We start from the raw sequence: 15,983 nt of genomic DNA, 5'->3' as shown, positions 1-15,983 counted from the left end.
CCTTAAAAAGCTAAATACTAGGCTTTTAATTTTGATTAGCTGTGAAAGATCAGTACTGAGTGTCACTTTTACATACATCTTTGAATTCACTATGCATGAAATTTGCTCAGAATCAGTCATCAGGGAAATGCAACTGAAAACCAAAATGAAGTTTTACCCCACATCTCTTTGAAGGAATGGTTTTTGAAAATCAAAAATTAGCATATGTCATAGAGGATATAGAGAAAAGGGGACCCTGACAGGGTAGGATCAGACACTAATATAATTACTGTGGAAGACATTAGGCAGATTTGTGCTCGCTTCAGCAGCACATATACTAAAATTGGAACGATACAGAGAAGATTAGCATGGCCCCTGCGCAAGGATGACACACAAATTCATGAAAACATTGAAGAGATTCTCTGAAATCTGAAAATAGATCTACTGTATTATCCAGCCATTACATTCCTGGGAATTTACCTAATGGAAATGAAGTCAGAATATGAGTTATCCCTACTTCTATGTTTGTAGCAGCTTAATTCAGAGTAGCTATGGGATCCACTCAGATGTCTATAAAAATGAGAACAAAAAGAATCTGTGACACATACATACACTATGGAATATTAGCCACAAAAATTAATGCAATTTTCTATTTCATGACAAAATTGACACAGATAAAGTTATGATTAGTGGAATATGTCAGTCCTCAAAAGACAAATTTATGTTTTCTCATATTTATGGTTACTTATATACAGAATACAAAGAAAGCAATGCAGATAAGTGAAATGAAGATATTGCCATTTCATTATTGTTTACAGCCTATACTCCTAAGGAATAATGATCTCTCCACTTAGTATCTGTTGAATTTTTTCTTAATGAAAGGTTAAGCTTAGGACTGCAAAAATTTAAAGTAAGGAAAATTAAGAGAGGAGGAAGTCAGATGAAAAGGGGTTAGGGTGGGAATCACACTAAGTCTCCTTATGTTCTTAAAGCCTTCTTTACATAAATAAATAAAGAACAACATTTGAGTGCTTGTATGAGGTGCATAAGTGGTTTTGCCTCATTGTCTAATGAAGGAAGAGTAATAGAAGGAAGAAATTGGGAAAAGGGGCAAAGTAAAGGATGGGGGAAAGTGGAAGGAAGGATGCCTAAGAGGATCAATAGGTTAGAAATGTCGCAATCGACCCTACAAAATATTTTGAAAAGCTCTGCACATTTAATTGAACAAATAAGTTTACAATTTTTTCAGGTTTATAAGCCAATTTTCTAATAAATTAAAATATTGAGATTTGGAATTTAATCATATATAAGAGAATAAGCTTATGAAGAATTATTTGTAAGATTAATTTATTTGAAAAACAGAACTATGGGAGTAAGAAAGAGAGAGAGAGAGAGATCCCGCATAGCCTGTTCACTCCCAAGTGGCCCAAACTGCAATGGAAGGGTCAAGCAAAAGGCAGGAGTTTGGAACCAGTGCCCATATGAGATGTTGGCATCTCAGCTCAACATGCAGCACCATAGCAACAATTCCAGAAGACTGACGACCTTAAGACACATTAGTGTTCCACTAAGAGCAACCAGAGAATGTGTCATAAGGTTAGAGCAGATTGCTCAAGCTAGAGGATAAGTTTTTCACTTTGCCACCCTCTTTGTTTCCTTGTTCCTTGAAAGATACATATTCATGCAACTGTCCATCTTCCGTGAAGATTGTGCTTGCTTATCCTGCAAAAGGCTACATGACTGCCATCTTTAGAAGGATTCATTCAGTGGAAATAGAACATTCTTTACTCTTCCCATCTGCGGTCCCATCTATATTCAGTCTGAAATGCATTAGCTTTGTCTGGCTTCAAGGATTATGATAGCAGTTTAAAAGCATTCTTATTTTAAAAGCATATAGTTGACAATGTATTGCTTTGTAAAAGCAGTATTCATTAAATAAGCTATCAAGCCATCAGTAAATATTGGGTAAATGTGAGATCACACAGCAAACGTTTTAACACATACTTCTACTACATAAGCTATATAGATATATGTGTGTGTGTGTGTGTGTAATGGGAAGTTTGAATAAATTCTTTACATCTCTTGCCATGCAATATGATAAATTAAATGTTTACACATTGCTTTGCCATTTCCAGTCTATTCAGCCTCCTTCAGAAACTTCATGGTTTGCTACTACTGAGAGATTTTTGGATTTATAATTTTGTAGAGCATGCCTACAGTTAATAAGAAATTTGGATAAGCAGCTTTCAATTCCAATATACATTAGAAATCAAGGGGAACTTTTATAAAATATGGATATTGTGGTTTCATCCCACATCAACTCATTCAGAGTGTCTGAGATATGCATGGGGTTGAATATCACTGTTTTTATATATACCCTTGTGTTAATAGGGGTAATAAAGCTTTTTATTGCTTATTGTTCCAAATATTTGGAACAAGATCAGCAGAACTTGGAGATCACAGAAAGTTAAAATACAAGGCATGTCAAAATCTTCAAATTTGAGCACCTTTTAAAAGGCCTGCCAAAATGTAAATTATCTAAAATTGCTGTCTAAAATGAACTTGAAATCAACCCACTATATTATTTTATGTTCTCTTGCTGTAACAAAATAAAGCAGTGAGACACAATGCAATCATTCATATTTTAGATAATGAGGTAAATCTTATACCATGGAGAAGTAATTAAACATCTAAAATGGTCATGGTGGTCTGAGCACTTACTTGTTTTTATTTTGTTTGTTTGCTTGTTGTTTTGTTTTGTTTTTCTTTTTCATAGTCTAACTACACTGTCCTAGCAAACACAATGGCAATTGAATCATCAACATCAGAATTTCTTCAGGAAGGTAGGATTTAATTGAAATATTTAATCAGTATATAACAAACTCAATATATGAAATGTTCTATAGGATAACCACATTTAAGAGCAGTTAGATTTATTCTTTTCTATACATATAAGAAAAGCCTTCTTGGTCAAAACTTATTGGCCATTTTTCTTTCTGTGATAGTCTTGCTAATTTTTTTTAATGTATTAGATATTACACTATGGCAACAAATTCTGCAACCAAGGAAATACTGATGGAATTTCAAAAGAAAATATTTTAAGCTATGGGAAATTGTTCAGTTCTATATTTCACTTGCTCATAAAATAACATGCTGTTTCAACTTATAATGTACTAACAGGTGTATAGAAATATGATAGTGATTAGAGGGTCATCTTGATGCCATATAGGATTTCAAAACCCAGTTACTGCAAATAATGTGTCACCAAATAAGTGATTGTTCATTAGTATAGAGACTAGTTTATTTCCTTTTAAATCAAATATCAGCCTATCTTCTTTAAATAATCAAGTGGTAAATATTCTAGGATATTTGAAAAATTCAGATCCTCGCCTTGCATATTCAAGGATCCCACATGCATATCAGTTTATGTCCCAGATGCTCTACTTGCCACCCAACTTCCTGCTTGTGGCCTGGGAAAACAGTGAAGGATAAACAGTGAAGGCCAGCGAAGGCATTAAGTCTCTTCATGCACCTGGGAGACCCAGAACAGGCTCCCGGCACCTGCCTTTGGATCAAATCAGCTCTGGCCGTTTCAGCCAGTTGGGGAGAAAATGAATGGATAGAATAGGTTTCTGTTTGTCTCTCCTTCCCTCTGTTAATCTGTATTTCAAATAAAAATAAATAAATATTTAAAAAGAAAAGGAAAATGCCATTCATTTTTCAGCTACTCAAATGTCCAAATGTCACTGTTCAGAAATAAGTCTTTTTTTTTAAAGAAATATTTATTTATTTTTTTATTACAAAGTCAGATAAACAGAGAGGAGGAGAGACAGAGAGGAAAATCTTCGGTTCGATGGTTCGATGATTCACTCCCCAAGTGAGCCGCAACGGCCGGTGCTGCGCCAAGCCGAAAGAGGGAATCTGGAACCTCTTCCAGGTCTCCCACGCGGGTGCAGGGTCCCAAGGCTTTGGGCCGTCCTCGACTGGTTTCCCAGGCCACAAGCAGGGAGCTGAATGGGAAGTGGAGCTGCCGGGATTAGAACCGGCGCCCATATGGGATCCCGGGGCGTTCAAAGCGAAGACTTTAGGTGCTAGGCCACGCTGCCGGGCCCTAGAATTAAGTCTTAGACAACATATAAACAAGTGAGTGTCGTTCTGTTCCAATAACGCTTTTGTAGCAGCGGCATCATTGGCAAGTTGCTTCTAGTGTCAATCTATTTGATTCAATAAGACATTTTTTAAACGAAATTTTGCCTTTTGGATATACCTAACTCCTTAAAAAGTGTATTGAAGGAAACACAGGGTAAAGAATAGGCAGACTGAGAGAAAATACTCAAGACGGTAAGTAAGAGTTTCAATAAACGACATGAAAGTAGCTGAAGACTAGAAATGGTTCCTTTTAAACTGAAGTTATTGGTAGCTGATATATACATTTTGGGTTAAAATTAATTTCAGCTTCATGTGTGACTTCTTTATATTTTATTGTAAATTAAGTTTTTCAATGATCAGCATACCCTACATAAAAGAAAAACACTTTCTAGAATTCTCCAGCCTAAGAACACACTGCTTGGCAGGAGTAATACTGAGGCCAGAAAGTGAAGCCCCAAGAGTGCATATTAACTCAGATCTATGTAATAAGGTAATCATTAGAAGTATGGTGAAAGGAGTAGGACTTGGTATCAACTTTGCAAGAATTACAAACTTTAATTTTTACAACTTTCAATTTTTTATCCTTATAGGATTTCTTCAGGGCCACATCCTCAAAGTGCCTAAAAAAAATCTCTAAACCAGCAACCCATTTCCCAAGACAAAGCCATGGTTTAGGAGTGCTTTGTTTGGACATGTGATTAACTATTGTGGAAAATCTTTTTTTTTTTTTTAAATTGATCCAAAAAAAGCTTGAATGAAATGGAATAATTAATTTATTAATTTTCTTCAATTATTCCTGAGAATTATGTAATTATATTCAATAACGTGGTTGCCTTCACGGAAGCATGCATAAAATAGTAGAGCTCCTATCCCTTAAGAATAAACATTGGGAAGAAAGAATACGTAGCACATGGAATCCTGGTTAGTTGTGCTTAGATGGAGTGGAGGCATAATATCCATTCTCAGATGTTCTCAAAATGATATGACTTCAATATTTAAATAGTAGAGAAAATTGAGGAATGTAAATCCAAATCAGTGAATGCTGGTTTGAGCTGAGAACTTGGTGTTACCTATAATAATTTTACAAATATTGAATAATATAATTGAAACTAATTGTTTATTTTAGAAGGAAAGCTGAAGGAAAATACAATAAAGAATGGTGAGTTTTACTCAATACCATGTCAATTAATTCCATAATGTTGTAAATTGGTCGGGATGATATTCTGCCAGCTCTACCTTCAGACCAGAGATGGTCTCCCCAAGAAACTGTTGCATTTATCTAAACAATAAGATGCTGGACTCTATGCTTGGTATATGCTTGCAATGAAAGAATCTTGACTAAATTTGAACTACAATACTACAAAAAGGTGGAGGAATCCACCATGGAGGGAGGGTATGGGGAAGGGTTGGGGGAATCCCAGAGCCTATGAAACTGTGTCACATAATGCAATCTAGTTAATAAAAAAAAAGGTGGCAACACAAACAGAAAAAAAAAAAAGAATCAATCACAGACCCAGCATGATAGCTGAACTTGTTAATCCTGCACCTTCAAGCACCAGGATTTCCTTGGGTGCTAGTTTATGTCCAGGCTGTTCCACTTCCCATCCAGCTCCCTGCTTGTTGCCTGAGAAAGGCACAAAGATGGTTCAGAGAGTTAGCACCTGGCATCCATGTGGGAGACCCAGAAGAAGCTCCTGGCCTCAGTTGGTTTAGCTCCAGCTGTTGTAGCCATCTAGGGAGTTAACCAGCAGATGAAAAATTTCTTTATGTCTCTTTTTATATCTGTAAATCTGCCTTTCCAATAAAAATAACTAACTAGCTAACTAACTAAATAAGTAATTAACGAATAAATAAAAAGAATCAATTTTGAGGCCAGCACAGTGGCACGGTAAGCTAATCCTCCACCCTGTGGCACTGGCAGCCCATTTGGGCATGGATTCATATCTGGATTTCTTCACAGCCAATCCAGTTCTATGCTTATGTCTTGGGGAGGGAAAACGGAGAATGGCAGAAGTCCTTGGGACACTGAACCCACATGGAGACTTAGGAGAACCTCCTGGCTCCTCATTGGATCAGCTCTGAGCTGCCTGTTGCAACCAATTGCGGAGTTAGCCAGCAGAAAAAAGACTTTTTTTCCCCTATCTCCACTTTTCTTTCTGTAAAATCTGCCTCTTAAACAAAAAATAAATAAATCATAAAAAAATCATTATTTTGAAATTTCCAGAAGCAAATGAATAAATTAGTGAGGATGAACAGGCATGTAACTGGATTTCTTAGAAGAAAAATAAATACCCATACATTCACAAAAAATATAGAAAAAGAAAGGAGAGTGAACCTAGGAAAAAGCAGCAGAAGTGAGAATTTGACCTAGCAGTAAGGTAACAGGTGGAACATCCAAATCCTGTATCAGATTGCCTAGGCTTGAGTCTTTGCTCCATTTTCGGATTTGTTTCCAGTTCAAGTTTCCTCCAAGGGCACATCCAGTGAGGCAGCAGATAATGGTTCCAATAGCTTGATCCCTGCTACCCACCTGAGAGACACAGATTGAGCTCTGGGCTCTTGGCCCAACCTGGCTGGAGAGAGCGCCAACAGAGGAAAGATCCTTGTCCATTCTCTTAATGAAATCTGTCAGTATTTGAATTTCATGTTTCATTCATTATTCTTCCATTAAATGTAAATTTATTGCTTTATTGTATGTCAATGGATGGATTAGTTATCTATTCAAAAAACTTATTTTAAAAATTGGTTTCCTATTGTTTTCAAACCATTGTAAAACATAAACATATTTGAATTTGCAAAATGTGAATTCATAGTTCTTTACGAAATTCTATCAGCAATAAACAATGAGTCATTTTTTTGGTGAACATCAAAAAGGATAGAGGAAAAAAACTTGGTAAGATATTTCTTTATATCTCTTTCACAGTACATAGACAGATTAGGATGTGTAAATTTATTGATCCCTTGTGTATTTTCAGAAATTCATCATCTGATATATACTTTGGTCCATATGTATTTTTCTTACTATGGCTACCTCAGTGCCTAGAAAAAATGGTCTATGTTTTAGACAGGCAACTCTATTGTCTTCTGTCCTCTCCTAATCCATATGGATGGCCATTAATCTCCTTACTTCCATTACTTTAAAGAACTGAAGAATAGAGCAAATTCCTATATTTTGCATTATCAATAACTTAATCTGCAACTTCTTTATAGTCATAATTACAACTGCAATAAAAATTATCTTTGGCATTTGGTTTTCTTTACCTAGTCTGGAACTCACCTTAAAGTCATAATCCAACACAACTATGTATTTTTAATAGAAGTAATTTCAGCATTTGAAAAGTAACATGAGGACAGGTAAAAGGCCTTCCTGAGAATCAACAAGCAATCTTTCATGCAATTGAAACTGAATGTGATTGTTTAGCATGATCCTTACTATTACTCAGTGGGTATTTTTTACCATACGAGGTGGACCAAAAACTACCTTAATTCAAAACAAATTTCATATTGGTGGCTACAAAATTAACTGTGAAAGCTGAGAAAAGTTTCCTGTTAGATTATTATACCAAAGATCTTCCTTATGTGCTGAAGTTCCACATAACTAAAACTTAGTGAAGAGACCATCTTTCAGCCCAAGCCTCAAAAGGAAAAGCTTATTCTATGCTAGATGAAAATCACAAACATTTGACAAATACAAAAGCAACAATCCTACTTGTTAGCATACTTTGAAACCTTAATTCTGTCTTCTGTCCTTGTGATGTAGTGAGAAAGGAAGTCAAGGTAACTCAGTTTAATTTTTGTTGTTGTTTTTGTTGTTATTGTTGTTAATTGAATTCTATAATAGATTTCACCTATAATTTCTATTAATTGTCTCACTATTAAAGCAATGAAACATCACCCAAAATGAGTTTCTCTCTGTCCTAGTTACAATATTCTTCAGTCCTCAAGTGATCTATAAGTTCAATCTGATGATGCCACTCAACTACTTTGTGTGAAGTAACAGTTCGTCTGAATGTTAAGTTAAACAGTCAACATGAAAAGGTGTCAGGTTGTTTATCTGTAGCAATGAATCAGTTGCATATTTTGTTTTGATAACATTAAGCCACTTGTAATTTTTTACACATTGTTCATTATTTTGCTTGTCCCTTGACATTTCTTTGCATTGCACTTGGAAAGATGACATGTACCTCCTTCAACCTTGCCAACTCATACTGCAGTGTCAAGGTTCATTGCAAGAATCATCCCATTTAAAAAGCAAGCCTCCTGCAACTGCACAGTCAGACATGTTACCTTCTTCCTGCTTGTATCTATGCTGGTTCTTCCATTTAATTTATTAACAATAGTGTAAGCTGCTTGAAGGCAAATATAGTATCCTTATTTATATACCAAGAAATTCTATTCATTACTAGGATACAGCAAACATGACAGCTTAAAAAATTAAAAATATATAGAAATGGAAAGTTACTGAGTTATCTCAAATACTTAAAATAAATCATGCATTGCATATTAGAAAACCTACAACTCATGGCCCATTATGAAGCATGTCAGACCATTTTGTGGAGACAAAGTCTTTCCAGTGGAATAGAATGTTAGTCTACAAGAACCACATAATTATCTAAGTTACCTATTAATTTTTCTAATAATATCACTATGACTAAATGGTTACTTAATAAAGGTAATTTTATTTAGCTGAAAAGTAGCTGGCACATAATGAAATATGTCTAATTGTTCAGGATGAATTGGTTCTGATAAACAGTTTTCGTTTATTATTTTGGTTTGTGTCTGTTCTCAAATGTTTGAACCTCTGATGTTTAGGAATGTGACTTATTAACTGTCACGGTTTTAGTTATTTACCAAGTTAAAAAAATGCTGCTGACTAGTTGTTACCTCTTAAGTAGCTTTGATAGCTTTAAATAGTGTCATAGTGTAAGACTAGTGACATGGATGACTTAATGACTTCATAAAAAGCTTACGTTTGTTAAAGAATGATTGAGTTCAGTAGGTGGAATTTTTAGGAAAGGACTGAAGCTACTGTGTTATTCACAGATATACATCAATGCCATTTGATTAGAATATAAAAGTAAACAGTAAAGCAACAGTAAAAATAAATGCTTAAAAATGGATAATTATGATAGAGATTGCATTGATTGATTGATTTTCAGCCTGTGAATGCTCAACTGGTCCAAAAATTTTTCCACTTGTGATTTCTTTGTGATAATAAATAAAATCTAGTGTAACAAAATACTTCAAAACTTGCTGTGTTGGCTATGCCAGGTTTTCTGAAGTGTTGCCAAGGAATACTTAGTAAATTTGAGCAAAAATTAAATTAACACAAATTACCAATCATTTTTCTTAAGGTAAATTTTTTTCTAGTAGAATATGATATATAAGAACATAGGTATGAAACATTTTGTAGAGAACAGCAAAAATTTTCTATCCTGAAATCAGTGTCATCACTAGAGAAAGGTTTGCTATGACCATCTGAAAGATCAAATTTCCTCTTTCTTTGGTTCAGCTGTAATTTTTATTCATGGTGAAAAATCATACACTTGTAGATACCTTAAAGAGCATTAAAAGGACTGGATATTATAAATGTGTGTGTTTTACCAATATAACTCTAATATGATGAATATTGACATCTTCAGACTTTATACTTTTTCTAATTCTCACACACTGTCACACCGAACTGTCTCAAATTCATTCAAGGAAGCTTGATACTAAAAGCGTTTACTCTTGTAGCCAACTTTCCCAAGTTAGAAATAGGTATTATTTTAAGTCATTGGTTAATTCTGGTCCATATTACTTGCTATCACTACTAGCAATGAGATTGAAGCACTAAAATGGTTTAAAGAATAAAGGCAACAATTGCCGGGTAGTAAATGTTATCAATAGAATGCTCAACAATTTTCATTTGGATTCTGGAAAGTGAAATTCTGAGATACAGAATCATCAGTGTTAAAACCAGACATATTCAGGCAAACTGGGCCAAATTGTTCACCTTACTACATGAAAATGCTTTCTTTGCTGTTGTTTGACAGCATCAAGAATTACTTGAATTCATAGTGATCATGTGACAAAATTTGTACTATTATGAAAATTATACAATCATTTTTTTAAAAAAATAGCTTTTATCCATTTCTCTCCTGTGGTGTTCCATCATCCTTTCTATTCTGTTCATGAGTTCAAAATATTAATAATTCTACATATAGACAAATTAATCATTCAGGAACCATTTGAATCTTCAACTTGAAACATTTTTATAATGCTCAAACATAGATGGAAGTACTTTCCATGCTATAAAGCAGCTCTGTTTTATTTGTGCATTTTCTTTTGAATTTCTAATAGCATGTTTCTCACTTTGCAAGCCTGTCATTCTTTTCTTGCCATAAATTATGGACTTCTTCTTTTTAATGTTAGTGCTTGCTAATGTGAGTTTTAAAAATAATTACAAATTGGGGCCAAGTGTGGTAGCCTAGTGGCTTAAGTCCTCACCTCGCATGCGCCAGGATCCCATATGTGTACAGGTTCTAATCCTGGCAGCTCCACTTCCCATCCAGCTCCCTGCTTGTGGCCTGGGAAAGCAGAAGAGGACGACCCAAAGCCTTGGGACCCTGCACCCATACAGGAAACCTGGAAGAGGCGCTGGGCTCCTTGCTTCAGATCAGCTCACTGGGGCCACTTGGGGAGTGAATCATCGGACGAAAGATCTTCCTCTCTGTCTCTCCTCCTTTTTGTAGATCTGACTTTCCAATAAAAATGAAATAAATCTTTTAAAAATAATTGCAAATTGATTGTACTATGTCTTACAAATTATGTTTTATAGGAGTTTAACAATGTCAGTAAAATGAAACTACAGTGGCATATAAATCAGATTTTTATATCATTAGTAATTTACTCTTTGATGAATAAGCTATCTGTTGGCACTTGTCTTGTATGATAAATACAGACATATTTGTGTTCATAATCATATGTACATTATACATATGGTAATCTAATGCTTTTAAAAATGTTTTATATGTTGTGACATTGCTCATTTTCTTAAGAGGTAGAAGCAATGATAAGCATAAGAATGCCTCAGTTTGGCTAAGTGGACTTTCAGAGTAGAAGTCAAAGAGGTACCACTTCAACAATGCCCAGGAAATAACTTACCTATAGAAATCTGTTTCCAATGTATTGTCTAGATTTGAACTCAAGATTATTTTTGCTGTGTTCATCACTAGTGACAGATTTAGTTTTTTTCCTACTCTTCTTGAAAAACAACACACTGAGAATGAATTTCCACACGTGAAAAAGTCACTGTTTGAACAAAAGTGCATTTGAGTATATGCACATTACAACTAGCTATGTTAGAATGACTTGTTCCCAAAATATTTAAAGATGCCCCTGATTGCATAGTTCACATTCGTAGGGTCCGAATGGAGTTCATCTTGCAGCTGTCCGTGGATCCTGTGTAGCATCTGTGTAGTATGAACTGGTATGCTTGCAGGTGCTCAAAAGAATTTTCCATTTTATGTTGTAAAACTTTAAAATTTTTTTTTTACATAAAGAACTAGGCATGGGACCTAAAATTCCAAATCAATATTTGATTTTCAAAACATTCTAAAAATTATGCTGATTAATTTTACAGTGAATGATTTAGTTAGCATAAAAACTCAAGATGTCCCCATTATTACACAATATGATCCAAAGATTTTAATACTAACCCAAATGGTAATTATAATTAGTGGCCTGGATGTTCCATTTCTTTCTTTAAGATAATCATATAATTTATAAATCTAGCAATTTTGCCTAATTAGCAATTGCTAAGTTCCATTTTGTGCTACTTTTAGTGTAAAACTAAGAGCTAAGAAAGTAAGGATATTAACTAGTTCTCTTTAAGAATTTGATTTGTGGGCATAATAAACGCTAAGGGACTCACAATGAGATTCTCTCATGATAACCGAGTTAGGAAGCTGCTCTAGCAATTTCTCAATAAAGCACACAAATCAGAATGGGTTTCATTCCCATTGCAGAGATCAGACACTCCTTAAGCATCAAATATATCCTTTCACTGAGATTAAAAATATTGTACATTCATCATTTACATCACCCAGAGAAAAACAGCGCTAATGACATATGGCAAGCCAAATAGTCATTTAGAGTCAATTGTATGCTAAAGTAAAGTGTTAATAATCTGTATCATGAAACCAAATTAAGGCTTCATGCTCTGAAGTTTCATAAATCCTAGCTTTGTGTATTTTCTGCAAAAATATATATACATTATATATACATTCATACATATATATGTGCATATATATGCTCTGAAGTTTCATAAATTCCGGTTTTGTGTATTTTCTGCAGATATACATACATACATACATGTATATATACATACATATACATATATGCGTGTGATCATTTATTTTACATTAATAAATAAATTTATGAAACAATATTTTTCAATATTATGTGCTTTCATTAATGTAACTTTATTGTCTATCTTGTATCATTCACTACTTTTCTTTTTTTTATGTATATAGGACAAAAGCAAAAGTAACCAGTAGTTTTAATAACTAATGCTCAAAATCTGTGATAAAATGTAATAATAGAATGTTATATATTCTTTATATTTCTTAAATAATATTAAGAAATATCCAACACTCAGAATTTAATTCACAACATTTAAAAAAAACAAAATGGAATGAGTTGGAATGTGTTCTGTGAATGCTTCATTCATTGTCTAAATCAATTGTCCTGGCTCACGGTGTGCTACATTAATTCCAGATAATTTCATAGATCCAGATATATCTTTTTCTATATCTTGATGTAGTCTAAGAAGACAACAATGTCCCAGCTGTTTCCTATATAATATGGTTAGAATTTGTATTCTTTTAAGATTTATTTATTTTCATTGGAAAGGCAGGTATGCAGAGAAGAGGAGAGACAGAGAGGAAGATCTTTCATCCGATGGATCACTCTCCAAGCGAGCACAATGGCTGGAGTTGAGCTGATCTGAAGCCAGGAGCCAGGAGCTCTTCCAGGTCTCCAACGCGGGTGCAGGGTCCAAAGGTTTGGGCCCTCCTCGACTGCTTTCCCAGGCCACAAGCAGGGAGCTGGATGGGAAGTGGGGCTGCCAGGATTAGAACCGGCCTCCATTTGGAATCCTGGGCATGCAAGGAGAGGACCTTAACCACTATGCTACCAGGCTGGGTCCAGAATTTGTATTTTTTACAAAAAAAAAACAGGAAAAAAAAGGTACCTTGGTTTCTTGAAGGCAATATTTTCATCTCATTATTATCAGAAGTAGCTGATGTACAGAAACTACATTCTAGTGAAATATACAGATACAGACAAAATTTATGAGATCTGAGACTCTGTTATTGTATTTTATGAAATACAAACAAACCACTTCCTAGGAAGCCATGAGTCCTAATCCAATACTGCACATGCTATCTTGGTCCCATTAAATGGCATCACTCTCCTCAAGATCTTTATTGAAATTAGTCATCTGAAACATGGAATAAGTAATTGAATCTACTATTCCAAAACAGTATTGCTTCAGACAGGGACACTGTATTTGTAAGTATTCATCTTATTTTTGCACTTATCTAAATATCTTTAAAATTATCTAAAAATGACAAGAAGCCAATCATTTTATTTTCACCTTTATCAATTTTTACCTTGGAAATCTTGATACTCTTCAACATCTACTTAATTTTTTTCTTATGTTTCAGTAAATCATATTCTAAAATTTACTTTCTCAGGTCCAGCTTTGTAGCCTAGCAGCTAAAATTCTCACCTTGTGCACACCTGAATCCTGTATGAGCACTGATTTTAATCCTGGCAGCCTAGTTTCCCATCCAGCTCCCTGCTTGTGGCCTGGGAAAGCAGTTGAAGATGGCCCAAAGTCTTGGGACCCTGCACCCGCGTGGAAGACCCAGAAGAGGCTCTGGGCTCCTGGCCTCGGAATGGCTCCACTCCGGCTGTTGTGGCCACTTCTGGAATGAGTCAATGGATGAAAGATCTTCCTCTCTGTCTCTCCTTCTATCTATGTATCTGGCTTTCCAATAAAAATAAAATTTAAAAATTCTTAAAAAATTAATTTAAAAATTCCTTTCTCCTTTTGCTTTCTCAAATGTAAATAACCTTTTCACAATCATTATTTTTCAGCATATCTACATTCAGATCTTCATTATGTTCATGCAATTTTCATAAAGCAGTTAACCTTTTTTATTATAAAGTCTGAATAATTGACTAGTCATAGTTTCTATGTCCAAACATTATTGATAATTAGTTCATGACCAAATACCCCATTTCAATCATTGGGAAAAGTGATATTTGATTTGAAAATATCCAGAATGGGGGGAAATTATTAAAGCTAAAATAAGGCTTCGTGTTTGTTATGCCATTGAAAATGCATCCGGACATGGTCCAAAGAGTTCAAGAGAGCCAATTCACACTGAACGGTGGAAGAGAGAAATGGCATTCAGTCATCTTCTTTCTAAAGCATTTTTGATGTTTCTCTGTAGCGTACTGTACACATTGGGAAGGAAATAGATCAACACACATATACACACTAAATTTGTCACTGGGTTATTTTAACTTGCTTACTTGTAAATCCTGTATATTTGATATGCATATTTTAAAATATTGACATCCTGTTTCTCTTGAAAGAATAAAAGGAATAGACACAGCAATTTATTTTTCTGTGAGGATATGTCTGGTACTCAGTCACAAGAGCTTTCTGTTGAATTAAGTGTGTGATGCTCACCATACATCAGTGAGCTGGGGGATAAATATTATCCAGAACAAATACAGACGCTTTGCAAACTATAAGATATTTAGAATTCATTTTCATTTCTTGTATGAAATTTATTTATAGTACCTCACTCCTCATTTCCAAAACCTTCAATCAAGATCTTTTGGTAAAAAAAAATCCTGGGTTTACCATGAAGAAAAGTTTGCTTAACCTTTTATGTCTATATGCATTTTTTTTTTTTTGCTAAAATCTATTCATTAGCACTACAAGAATTTCCTTGATATGAACCACATGCTTCAGATTCTAACATTACATTCCTTGCGTGAGTTCACCTTACATTCTGTTTAGTGGATTGTGTCTCATTGCTCAGCCCCCTTCCAACGACAAGGCTGATTGCGCAGTAGGATTCACCACATAATAATTATTGCTCAAAATGAAAGTAAATTCTAGTCTGTTGAGAACAAACCAGGCTGCTTTGCCTTTTTGACTTACACTACTCTTCTCTGTACTAGCTGTTGCTTACCAACACAGTTATTCCTTGAGGTCTTGTGTGTGTGTGTGTGTGTGTGTGTGTGTGTGTGTGTGGTTTTCACAGGACAAAGCAAATCTGATTTGCTCATAACAAAATGAGATAGGAGAGGAGGAAGGACAAAGCCAAATAATAGGGCCTAGCAATGTGGCCTAGTGGCTGAAGTACTTGCCTTGGACACACTGGGATATCACATGGACGCCAGTTCTAATCCTGGCAGCCCCGCTTCCCACCCAGCTCCCTGCTTGTGGCCTGGGAAAGCAGTCGAGGGTGGTCCAAAGCCTTGGGACCCTACATCCACGTTGGAGACCTGGAAGAGCTCCTGGCTCCTGGCTCCTGGCTTCAGATTAGCTCAGCACTAGCCATTGCAGTCACTTGGAGAGTGAATCATCGCATGGAAGACATTTCTGTCTGTCACTCATCCTCTGTATTTATCTGATTTTGCAATAAAAATAAATAAATCTTTTTTTTAAAAAGGCTGATCAAAAAACAAACCAAGACTTTTGTGTATTGTAATTCATTTGCTATAATATCCTCTTTTTTCTGACCCACTTTACTAGTAACAAATGGGTTTGCACCTCTGGAGACCAC

At 35.0% G+C, this 15,983-nt stretch overlaps 1 non-coding gene across 1 annotated transcript; it reads left to right on the top strand.

Annotated features, from left to right (window-relative positions):
- Positions 1-292: 292 nt before the first annotated feature.
- LOC118759553 (U6 spliceosomal RNA) lies at positions 293-399 on the top strand. Its single transcript, XR_004996256.2, has one exon. It is a non-coding gene; the product is annotated as a U6 spliceosomal RNA (small nuclear RNA).
- The last annotated feature ends 15,584 nt before the right edge of the window (positions 400-15,983 follow it).

The sequence above is a fragment of the Ochotona princeps genome, chromosome 4 (genome assembly GCF_030435755.1).
Source record: "Ochotona princeps isolate mOchPri1 chromosome 4, mOchPri1.hap1, whole genome shotgun sequence".
Taxonomy (NCBI): Eukaryota; Metazoa; Chordata; class Mammalia; order Lagomorpha; family Ochotonidae; genus Ochotona; species Ochotona princeps.
This window is presented reverse-complemented; position numbering and strand designations above follow the sequence as displayed.